The 13,052-nt window shown below is 35.4% G+C and overlaps 1 pseudogene; it reads left to right on the plus strand.

Annotated features, from left to right (window-relative positions):
- The first annotated feature begins 769 nt into the window (after nt 1–769).
- Nucleotides 770–13,052, plus strand: part of LOC122473665 — a 30,411-nt pseudogene continuing 18,128 nt past the window's right edge.

Here is a 13,052-nt window from a genome sequence, read left to right on the forward strand (position 1 = left end):
TATGGCAAATTAGCACAGACTTTATAAAGGAAATATTCGTTACCTCTGGAAAAATGCAAAATCAGATTTTCAGTCTAAGAAATGTGGCAGGCAGCCAGACATTTGTCTGTAAAAGTACAAATGAGATGTTCATCTTGAACCAAGATCGGGGAGAACAAATGGACAAGAAATACATGGGTGTGTGTTTGTCATTACTGCCATTCCGTTTTCTTCAGAAAAGCTTTTATGACAAAATTTCTAATGCTGTTAATCTTACAGGCAGAGGACCAGAATGAGGGAAGTCATTACAAGTTACTAGAGCCAGATGGGGGTCCAGGGCCAGCCCCTCTGAAGATCTTTAGCTTTTGTTGGAAGGACCAAAAACAATGTTTATCATTTTGAAGTTGAAACTGTCCTGCTTATAGGTCTTCTATTAATGGCCTCAGGTATGAGATCTGAGCCCATCTGTAGTTAAGAAAGGTAATAGAAACTCCCTAAAAGTACCTGGAGCTACATCTTAGTGTGGGATAGGTTCTAAAGTTAAATTTAAAGTGAAATTCTCATATATCCAAATTTAGGCAAAAGTAGTTTTGGATTTTTATGTCACTCAATTTAGGTTATGTTGTCCTGCAGTAATAAGGCCCCCAAATTTCAACCATTTAAACACAAAGATTTATTTCTTTTTCATGTTAGATATTGGTTAGATTTACTTGCAGGTTGATTCTATGGGTCTCCTTCATTCTGGGATTCAGATTTCAGGAACAGCTCACTTCTGGTACATGTTATTTTCATGGTAGAAGATGAAAGAGCCAAGGGGAAACCATTTGATGACTCTTTAAATTCAGTTATAAAAAATTTCACCCCTGCTTGTGTGCCACTGGCCACAGTAAGTCACATGGCCAAGGATGAAGATGATGACAATGGGAACTATATCGCTTCCACTGGGAAAGATGTGGCAAGTCACGTGCACTGAGTGGGGGTGTGTGATGCTATTATTGGGAGTTGCAGAGAACAACAGGGAACAGAATGGAAATCTGTAGCACAAATGGGATCAACACAATCGAAGCACAATGTCCCTTTGGAAGGTGTCACTTTGGCGACATATGATGTCTTAGTATCGAGTGATGTAAGATGCCTTAGTTCCTCCATATGTGTACCTGATGAAGCAGTTGTATTTGGGGAAGTGGAGCATGAGCCTTAACACAAGAGCCACACCCACTTCTCTGGGAGAAGTGCTGGTTTTGGGGAGGCAATTGGGAACCAAGACTGACTAATTTATGGGAGATTCACCTTTCTCACTTTATATTGATTCCAGGACTAATCTCCATTGATTGGAACAGCAGCAGAAAACTTCCACACTATTGAATTTGTTTTCCTTTTCCTGTCTCCTCATTCTTGGTCCATGTTACTGCTTCTCTGTCTTACCATTTCTGAAGCCAGAAATGTGGGACTCATCTTTGCTACTTCCTTCTTCCTTATTCTTCATTTCCATCTATTTTCTTCTATAAATAAGCATTTTTATCCCTCTCCACTCCCACTAAATTGGTGCACAGTGCCGTCATCTTCCTGGACTAAGCAAAAGTCTACTTCATGGTCTCTCTGCTTCCACTCTTAACAATCAATTCTCCACACAGCATGGAGAGAGGTTTTCTTAGGTAAACGCTGTGATAACATCTCCTTGCTTAAAACCCTCAGTGATCCCCTATCACTCTTAGAGTATGGTCTGAGCTCCTTAATGCCACCAACAAAGCCCTCCTGATCTGACCCCTCCCAGCCTCATGTCAGACTTTTCTTTGCCATTGCTTTCTCTAGCTTGGTCACAGTGGCTTTTATTCCATTTTCAAGGTCTTTCTACTGCCTCTTTCTTCACAGTTTCACACCCAGTGTTCCCTATGGCTTGATCAAGATTTTCCTTACCCTTTCCACCTGCTGCCCCCACTTAGCTGATTTATATTAATTGAGAAAAACATAGGTTAAAAGTCAGTTCCTTAGAAAAACTTCCTTCCTTGCCAGCTACAATGCCCTTGGATAATTCTTATGATTTTCTTCTCTAGGACTTATGCAAGAAATATGCATTTAAATGATTTTTGAAACCTACTGGATATATGAGTGTGGTTATTTTTTGCCATGACTTAAAATAAAATAAAAGGAGTCCCTCAAAATCTACCTTCAAACCTTTCCCCTCTTGGATATAAAGCTCTTGTATGGACTCCCCAAAGAATTTGTCCTGAATATTGCAGGTTCCTCAAAACAAATATTTACTGGATGCCCAGATATAAACTTGTATCATTATATTTATTTCAAAATAAATCTTTTAACAGAGCAGTTTAAAAACAATTAAGACATGGTAGTCAGCACAAATAATTTCTAAACAGGCATTTTCTGTTCTCCTGATAGCGCTTACGTGCTCAGGAACAGGGGAAAAATTAAAACAGATTTAACGTAGTAGCATTACAGCATCTCCTTGGCTTGTCACTGAGTTATAAAAAGGAATCTTCTGGGTACATTCTGAGTTGTCTAAGGAATCAAGTGGAAAGAGACTCTTGACTGAGAGTCTCTAGGTATATGGCTCCATTGTGTTCCTTTTCTAATCAGTAGTCACTTTTTTATAGGCTTCTTGTAAAGTATGAATTTATATCAATCAATAGTAATATAATTTATGGGAATTTTGGATATACCTACATTTTGTTTCCCAAAGCAAGAGCCCATTCATTCCTCAGGTTTAATTGCTAACAAAAACACTTTTAATAACACACACTGGAAATACGGTGTGAACTGGCATGAATTAATGCTCATACCCTCTTTCTCCACATGCCCCTCATTTTTGTTTGTTTTTAATGAAAAGAACTATCAAGAAATATTGTTCTTCACTGTTCCCGTGAATATGGGAAACAAGTTCAAAAGAAGTTCTTTCCCAACACAGAAGTAGCAATATTTCTTTTTTAAAAAAATTTTTTAAATGTTTATTTATTTTTGAGAGAGAGGGAGAGACAGAGTGTGAGCAGGGGAGGGGCAGAGAGAGAGAGAGAGAGACCCAGAATCAGAAGCAGGCTCTGAGCTGTCAGCACAGCCCGACGTGAGTCTCGAACTCACGAACCACGAGATCCTGACCTGAGCCGAAGTTGGATGCTCAGCGGACTGAACCACCCAGGCGCCGCACAATTAGCAATATTTCTGAACAAACTTTTTGACTTCTGAGAAATCACTGTATACCAAGATATGACCATAAAACCAAGGTAAAGCATACCAGAAAATTACATCTTTAAGACCTGAAACTGCAAGTTCTGAAGTAGAGTTCACTGCAGGAAAGTTGACGAATTAGTCATTTTAGGACATGCCCAGCAGACACTTAGTGAAGAGGTTTCATAGCCAAACTATATTGCCATTGTATTTGAAAATTATTATCCCCAATATTTACTTCTTATGGTAAAAGACTCACAGCATATGCTTTCTTCCCCCTCAAATAGAATATTCCGCTGATTTTCTTTCTAAGTACACAAGTCAAATGTTCTTGTAACAGAAAGTGACTAAAGCCTGCGAAATCTTTAATTGGTGCTTAAATTCAAGCAGCTGTCTTTCTGCAGATAGGCTGGGCCTGGGAGAACCTGACTAATGTAATGTTCAGGCTTTGTTCAAAGCAGCCTCCCCCACTCTATCTCTGGAGCTGAGATTTGCATGTTTTCCCAAGTTAGCTTCCTCTTTTAGAAACCAAAGTGTGTGTGAGAAGCTTCTAATATAAAATGCCCATCTTGTTTCCTAAGCTGAAGTCAGTCTTGGCTGAAATATTATTGCTTGAGTTTGTACCTGTAAGCTGATGGTGGACAGGGTTTAGCCCTTAAGCCCAACAGATTTTAGAAATTTGGACGCTTACTGCCGTGTCACCCTCACTTTCACTGTAGAACAATCATAAGAAAGTGCTTCCTAGCACTTCCTTTTTTTTTTTCATTTTGACAGGCTTTCAAATTATTATGTAAACCATGCTTTTGTTGTCTTTGAGCTCTAAACCACATTGATTTAGGAAAGGGTTTCATGTAATCATAGGAATGAAAGGGGTTTATTCCATCATGCTGGCCTGAAGTGAGATTTCAAATTACTCTGCTGGACTAATAAAGTGTCGCCTGCTTTAAAGATGCTCAGGGAGCCAATTTTAACCCCTTAAACCACAGACAGGATCAGCAGTATCAGCTCCACCCGATAGCTTTTTAAAATGCAAATTACCTGACCTCTAGAATCTCCAGTGCTGGCTGCATTTGTGTTTTAACCAGTATTGTGAGTGATTCTCTTGTCTGCTTAAATTTGGGATGGATGGAGCTGCACAACAGATCAGCTATACATGGTGGATAGGTCAGAGTGTAGACTGTAGAGTTTAGATCATCTGAGTTCAAATCCTTTTTGGGGGTCTGAAGTTTTCCTATATGCACTAACATTGTATACATTGCCAAAATGTTCTGCTCTGATGGATCTTTTCTTTTTATTGAATCTTGGTAACCAAAAGGGGCAATTTTCTCCTTTGGAAAGCATTTCTTAATAAGCTGCTGCAATCAAAAGCCAAGCAAAATGAAAAGTGGCAATGAAATATAATGCATTCTAAAGTAACAGTTATTAATAAATTCTTTGCTGAGATACATGTATCTACTCTTTTAGAAAAAGAAAATCGTTTGAAAACAGGACCTATTATTTGTTAATGGCATATAACTATCAACATGATTCACAACTAGTTGGGACAAAGCAGTTAAACCACTGCAATTGATAATCACAAATTTTAGAGAGTGATTATATCTATATAATATAAAATTTGTGATCACACACACACACACACACATATATATATATATATATATATATATATATATATATATATCCATGCTGCAAGAGTATTTGTAAACTTATGGCAAGCAATGTGGTTTTGGAGAAGAAAAAATTTGACATAATTTTGGTTAACTTGGTATACTGGTGTTTGCATATGAACATTTTTTTATTTCTTTAAGTTTCAAGTGGAAAAATAAAAATAAACATATCATCTATATCTTTGCCCAAGCCACAAAGAAGAAAAAAAAAAAACAAAAAAACCCAAACACAACAACATGTTAGTAGATCAAAGAACTGAGTTGTGCAATATTCCCCCATAAAAGGTGTGTGTTTGGGGGTGGGGGGGGCGGGATCCCTTAAATGAAATAAATGAAGTAAGCTTTAAATAAAGTTAGCCTGCTATGACTTGTTCCATTTTGTCACAAGTCACAGCACTTAAACAATTAGTTTGGAAATTTTTGAATCAGAACCACATAAATTCTGACTGTAGGTCAGGTAATACTCAGAATATAGATACCATGTAAACAGTGAGGGCATTTCTCTTCTCACTGATGTTGCTCTAGCACCTAGGACAGCGTCTGGCACAGAATGGAATTACAACAAATATTTGTTGAAAAATGAATGAAAAATCTGTCCCTGTTTTCTTTTTAAAAATAGAAAATCGTCATTTGCCACATTTCAGATTTCCTGCATCATTCCCAATCTCTGTAATTCTAGTTTTTAATATTTATAATATTTCAAGGGCATGCACACAAAAGCATACAGTATGAACATCAGTGGGCTTACCGTCAAGATGATGAAATAAAACATTACAGATATTTTTGAAATTGAACTAACCACTGGGTTGAATGTTTTTTTTAATCTAATTCATCTTTTAAAAATAGTTTTACCAAATAATATGAACACATAAACATATATAAGTTATTTGGTTTGATTTGAATGTTTTATAATTTTATATAATTTGCATCAAATTATACAGGCCTCAGGCAACTTCCTTTTATTTTCTCTCTTTCAACATTGTATTTGTGAGATTTATCTGTGTTTATAAGATGGCTCTACTTTATTAATTTTTACAACTATGTGCTATCCCATTGTATGGGTACTCCAAATATGCTTCTCCTCTGATAGATTGGACTTCAGTTTTCTGCTGTTATAAACAATGCTGAAAAAACATTCTTGTCTCTGTATTTCAATGATAAGTGTGTGAAGGTTTCACAGGCATTTTTAAATTTATATTATTGCTAAATTACTCTCCAAATAAATTGCACCAATCCATACCTCTATGAGCACTACGTAAATGTCTCTACTCTCTTAAAAACTTGTATAATCTTCAGGTGGCTTAAAATTCACTAAACCCTTTTTAAATTTTTATTTCTCATTTTCAGAAAAACTGAGTAACCCTTAATTTACTTATTGAACATTGTGGATTTCCCATCTTTATTGTCTGTCCATATTATATGCTCAGTTCTCTATTTTATCTTCATTTTCTCATTAATTTGAAAGTTTTAAAAACATTTTTTGGTAATAATGCATTATCAGATGAATCATTGCGTATGCTTTCCCCTGTACTGTTGTCATTTCCATTTCTTACAGTGTCTTGGATGTGCAGAGACTTATCATTGTTAATGTAATCCAATTTATTAGTCTTTTACTTTATTCCTTCTGCTTTTTGCTTCCTGTTTACTCAAAAGCTTGAAAAATGTTTTGTCTTTTATCAGAAACATTGCAGGGGCGCCTGGGTGTCTCAGTTGGTTAAGTGTCCAACTCTTGATCTCAGCTCAGGTCTTCATCTTAGGGACATGAGTTAAGCTCCATGTTGGGCTCCATGCTGGGCATGAAGCCCACTTTAAAAGACAAAAAGCAAATAAACAAAAACTGAGGCACCTGGATGGCTCAGTCAGTTAAGCATCTGACTTTGGCTTAGATCATGATCTCATGGTTTGGGAGTTCGAGCCCTGCATTGAGCTGTCTGCTGTCAGCACAGAGCCCACTTTGGATCCTCTGTCCACCAATCTCTTCATCTCCGTCCCTTACTTATACTCTCCTTCTCAAAAATAAACAAACATTTTTAAAAATTAAAAAAAACAAAAAGAAACATTTCAGTGTTTTACTTTATACAATTAAATATTCTATTTTAAAGCTATATTCCTATACAGTATGTAGGAATATAATTACTACTTTTTCCTTACGGATGAATTATTGTGTCAAGATCATAACACATCCTTGGCTCACTACTTACTAATGACACTTCTACCATTTATAATTTGTGAAAATATGAATACATGTTTCTAGACTATTCTGTTGGTTTTCATTTAGCCATATCCCTACAACAATGGCACATTGGCTTAATGTCTCTAATTAGGTCTTGATAAGTAGTAGGGCAAGACCCCCAACTCTTGTTTATTTTCCTTCTCAGGTTTGTCTTGACTATTCTTGGCTTTTTACTCTCTGACATTAATTTAGAATTAGCTTATTAGGTTTTGTGGAAAGCCTTGTAATTTCGATTATAATTTCATTAAATTTATAGACTGATATTGGAAAAATTATTTGCTTTATGATACTGAGAATCCTTCTCCATTTACAATATCTCTCCACTTACTTGGTATTCTTAAATGTCAGTCAATAAAATATTTTCAGTTTTCTCAAACAGGTCTTAAACATCTTTGCTGGGTATTCTTATATACTTTATGTTGGCTTTTTACTAATGTACATATCTTTTTAAGTAATTGAAAAGTTTTGTGTTTCTTTGTGGTATATAAAATTATTTTATATGCAAATTTTGTATTCAGATTATTAGCAGGAATGGTTTTGTTCTTCCATTTTTTATTTTTTGTTAATTCTCCTAGACTCTTTTTTCATTCTAGATTTTCTATGCAATCATGTAATCTAAATGCAATTTTATATGCAATCATATAATCTTTAAATAAGTTTCCTCCCAATCCTTAATACCATCATCATTAGCACATTTATCATGCTTCTCCTTCTTCTCATTTTAGTATGATGGGTAAAATCTCTAATATAACTTTGAGATGAAATGGCTGTGATAGATTGATACAAAATGATCCCCAATGAACAAATTCTTCTCTGTACTCACACCTTTGTGTAATCTCCCACACTGAATCTGGCCTAGTATTTAGCTTAATTTAGATTTTTTTTTAATATTTATACTTTTTGACAGAGACAGAGAGAGAGAGAGAGAGAGAGAGAGAGAGAGAGAGAGCGCGCGTGCATGAGTGTGGGAGGGGCAGAGAGAGAGGGAGACACAAAATCCAGAGCAGGCTCCAGGCTTTGAGCTGTCAGCACCGAGCCCGAGGTGGCCCGAACTCACAAGCTATGAGATCATGACCTGAGCCAAAGTCGGACTGAGCCACCTAGGCATCCCAGCTTAATTTAAGCTATAGAATATTGTAGATACAGTGGCATCTGAGTTCAAAAGCCTACACTTGAAAGCTTGCAGTTTCTGCTTTTGTCCCCTGAGATTTCTGAGATGCGATGTAAAGGAGCCTGAGCAATTCCACTGAAGAGGTCACATGGAGAGAAGGACACTAAGGAGTGAAAGCCTATCCAGGGAGAAAGTGCCTACAAGTAGCGAGAGAGGACCCTGCTATCCCAGGGTAGGAACTGGGCATGTGAGTGAGACCATTTTGAGTTCTTCCTGCCAAACTAAAGCCATATTAGCAAACCCAGCTGGGACTTAGGTGGAGGAGACAAATCATCCCACCTGAGCTCTGCCCAGTCAATTCACAGAACCCTGAAGATGAGCAAATCATAGTTTTCATAAAGCACAAAGTTGCGGGGCCATTTGTTCACAGCAACAGGTAACTGTTACGGTGGTAATGGTGAGATTCTTCTCTTCTCGTGACTTTAAAGAAAATCTTTCTCCTGTTTTACTTCTAAGCATAATGGTTTCTGTAGTTTTCTGGCAGGTACTCTCCAACAGGTTAGATAAGTTTCCGTTTCATCATAGTTTTCAAAAAGTTAATTTTTTCCAAATCTCTTTCTCATTTCTGTTGCAATTATGTTTTTTCCTTTCGTCTATTAGCATAATTAGTTACATTTTCATATATTGAATAATCTTTGCATGTGTATGGTAAATCAAATTTTATGATATTTTTATGTACCTTGCTTCATTTTCTTTGACAATATCTTGTTTAGGATTATATTATCTATGCTCATAAATAAAATTCTTGCATTGTTTTTCTCCTCAGTTGTTTGTATCTAGACTTGTATTAAGGTTTTATTGTCCCCATACAGTGATTGTTAATATGGGCATCCTTTGTTATCAATGTCTAATATGTACCTGGATATATGTTAACCTGAACATTCTTGCATATTCTATTTCAATTTTTAAATGGTACACAAAATGCATTCTCAGGCCACCCAGAGCCCTTAGTCAAGTTCCTCCACATACCACTAAAACCTTGATATAAGGCTTTTTGTATAATAGAAAGCATCTAAAACCATTTATTCCATTATTTTAACTGTTAAACAATGATTCAATATCAGATGGAAATGACATTTGTAATGTATACATTCTAATAATGCATACATACATCGTATGTTCTATAATATAAATAATCAACAAAATAGTAGGTTATAGATAACTAATTCCAACCAGATCCAGGTTGATACTATGCTAAGTTGCTCAGTATAAGCAAACCATAGTACCCAGGGAATATATGGGAATATGTAGCAGTTGTGCAGGGTCATTTAATGTAATAGGAGATCAAAATACTATCCTCGGGAGACAATCCAGTATAAAATGAAGCCACATTGCCTTCTATGGCCTTGCGTAGTGTATAAATTCAATACTTTTTCTGGTATACAAATATGGATTTTTTTTGTAGGGAGTTTCAATTCAGGTAGTAAATTTGGGCAAAAATTTGCAATTTATCGTTTTGAATATTCATATCAGGAAAAATTGTGTAGTGAGGTATACTTGTAAAGCTCTGGCTTGTTTAATAACTTTAAACACGCAGCATTTTCACATTTGAATATTTTGAATTTATTCTAATTTCTATTATTTTTTTAATTTATCAGCTGCTTAAAAAGCTATTCATACTTTTCAAATGTGTGTGTTTTTTAATGTGTTTCCTAAGTTATTTAAAAATAATGTATACCTAAATGAAGTTCTTCATCATTAAGAATTTAATCTATATGATACTTATTTTTGGTATTTGTTTGAAAATCATTTTACTGTTTGGTGCATTATAAGTTTTTTTGTACATGTATCATGTGAGTTTACAAAAACTGTGGAGTCTTTAATTCTTGGCATGGATAGTTCTCTATATGTGTCATCAGACCAAATTTGTTAATAGATATGTTCAAATCTTTTATATTCTTATTGACTGTTTATCTGCTGAATATTCCAATTCCTGGAGGAGGTATTTAGATATTTCTGTCTATGATAGCAGAATTTCTAATTTTTCTAGATAATTATCTCAACTGTATTCTGAGATTTCTTCTTAGGTATATGCTGATTTTAAATTGTCATATTTACCAGTTAAGTATTATTTTTATTACTACATAGAGACCATTTTTTATCTCCTAATTGTGCTTTCTATCTTAAAGCGTATTGTGCTTGTCATCAATGTGGTCATGTCAGCTCTCTTCAGGCTAACATGTTCACGGTATTTTAACATCTTTTTAAAATTTTGTATCTTACTCTTTTTGCCAACCATTCATTTTTATTGGTCACAATTAGGTTCTAAATAATCTCCCTTGGATAAGTTCTCCTCTCTTCAGGAGTTTTAATTTTCAGCAAAGCTAATATAGAACCTGTAAGACCCTCTTTTTTACTCAAATGATTCTTTCAACATACTACTAAATCTTACTCCTGAGAGAGTTTCTTATTCCCCATTTGGTGGCCCTAATCTTAATTTTGCCCCTAACTCCAGGACTAACCCTGTGATCTAACCTCTAACCCCATAGCAAAACCTCACTGGGGCAATCATTGCCATTATATATACATATGCATACACATATATACATATATATATATACATAAATATATATATAGGAGGACATATATGGATATGTTTATATACACATATATACATATATATATACACATATATACATATATACATATATATACACATATATACATATATATACATATATATATATGTCTCCTAGATGTATGTATGTATGTATGTATATGTGTATATGTGTGTGTATGTACATACACACACACATAGGTGTTCTTCAGTAATCATTACTTAAGACACTGGGTTTTTTAGGTGAACATGAAACAATTCCATTCTTTGTAGGTCTGTATGTCCTTTTAACACTGTATTCCCCTTTTACAAAACTCTACAAAGTCTACACATCCATTTGAATTGTTTTTTTCTTAAAATTTAACATTCTCATTACTTGGGACCTGCACAATAATATATATTTGCATCTGGGTTATAAGTGTAATTAATGATTTTTGGTCCAATTGGTTTCTCATATGACTCACCAGCACCTCCCACACTGTTTTCCTTCCTTGAATATCATAGCCACTGTTTTCCATAGTAAATTGATTTACATATTTATCTAGATGTTTTTCTCCTCCCTCATCACATTTAGTTTCAGTTCCTCTTGATTAGTTTATCTAGCCTCTGGGCAAACACATTCTCCAAGGAAAAAACAGAGCTTGATAAAGCTTGGAAAATACGATGAAAATAAGGAAGGCATTCTAGGTAAAATGGATGGTGCAGAGGTAGAAACATAAATATGTGACTAGAGGACATTATGTGAATAATTGCAGTATTTATGAAAGAACACTAGGAGCTTAGGTAGAAATGGTAGGTATAGGCCACCAAAATAGCCTTGAATTTCAACTTAGAAAGTTGAGATTTATCCTGTAGATTTAAAAGTTTTATCTGAAGTTAAGCAGTGTTGCTCAATGACATCTAAATAAATTGCTGTGCAAATGGCATGTAAAAGACATAAGGGATAAAAACCAGAGACATAAAAATCCGGACTGCTATTCTAGAGAAAATGAATAATAAGTGAGGAATTGAGAGGTACCAGAGTGGCTTAGTGGGTTAAGCATTCGGCTCAGTTCATGATCTTATGGTTTGTGAATTCATGCACCCGCCCCCCCAAAACCCCACACCAGGCTCTGCACTGACAGCGCAGAGGCTGCTTTGGATTCTCTATCTTCCTCTCTCTTTCTGCCCCCCCCCCCCACTGGGCTCTCTCTTTCTCAAAAATAAATAATACACATTTTTTAAAAAGTGAAAAATCAAAGGGATAATGAGGAAAATGGACAAGACTAAAGTGAAACAGATAAGAAGGAAGAGACTTTGGTAAGATTTTTAAGCTTTTCAACTTTGGGGGAAAATAGTATCACAGAGACACATAGGAGGTTACATAGGAAAAGTAATCAGAGGTTAAAGGATGAACTTATATGTGTTACACATGGTGAATTAGAGGCATATTCAAGTAGACTTGGATGAGAAATCTATTAAAAAAAGATGCTTTGTACCAGATAGAGTTTGAGAGACAAACTCAGGGTTTTCTGTATTAGGAAGCACAGATGTGTGATAGTCTAAGAAGGATGCCAAATCACATTTTCAGTTGCAAGTGATGGAAACCTAACACAAATTAGTTTAAGAAATAAAGAAGATTTACTGGAAGGGGACTGGAATGGTTTGCAATATGAAGGAACAACTTACGGACTTGAGCACTTCTGGAGGTTTAAGGAATAAAAACCGGGGCTTGGCCACAATCAAAACTTTTCCTTTCTTCCTCTCTACCAACCTGGGTCTCTCTTTGACTATCTCTCTTTGATGGTTTCTTTCTATAATAGACAAGTGTTTTCCTTGTTGTAAAAATTAGGGATTATGGGATAGTTTTGGAAGCATATTATTAGAGACTTTTTCTAAAGATGAACTTCTAGCCTTGGGTCCATAAAATCTGGCAAAGGGCTGATTGATTTGGTTTGGGTCATGAACCTATTTCTGGGCTATTTACTGTGGTCAAGAGCAAAGGACACTAGGACCAACATTTATCATTGTGAACAGGAAGGTGGAATGCATCATTATGGAAAGTGATGGGGGTGGGGCGACATGATGTCTACTGGAAAAAAAAAACTACAGATGGCTCAACTTGCACTATTTTATGATACGATAATGATTAAAACATATATTTACCTCTTTATCACTGTGCAGGATGTTAATACCAATGCATGCTACACTAGGTAACTGGCAGAAACATCAATAATAATTAAAAGAAAACAAAATGAAAAGCTGATGGACTGACACAGAAGTAAA

This window comes from Prionailurus bengalensis, chromosome B4 (genome assembly GCF_016509475.1).
Source record: "Prionailurus bengalensis isolate Pbe53 chromosome B4, Fcat_Pben_1.1_paternal_pri, whole genome shotgun sequence".
Taxonomy (NCBI): Eukaryota; Metazoa; Chordata; class Mammalia; order Carnivora; family Felidae; genus Prionailurus; species Prionailurus bengalensis.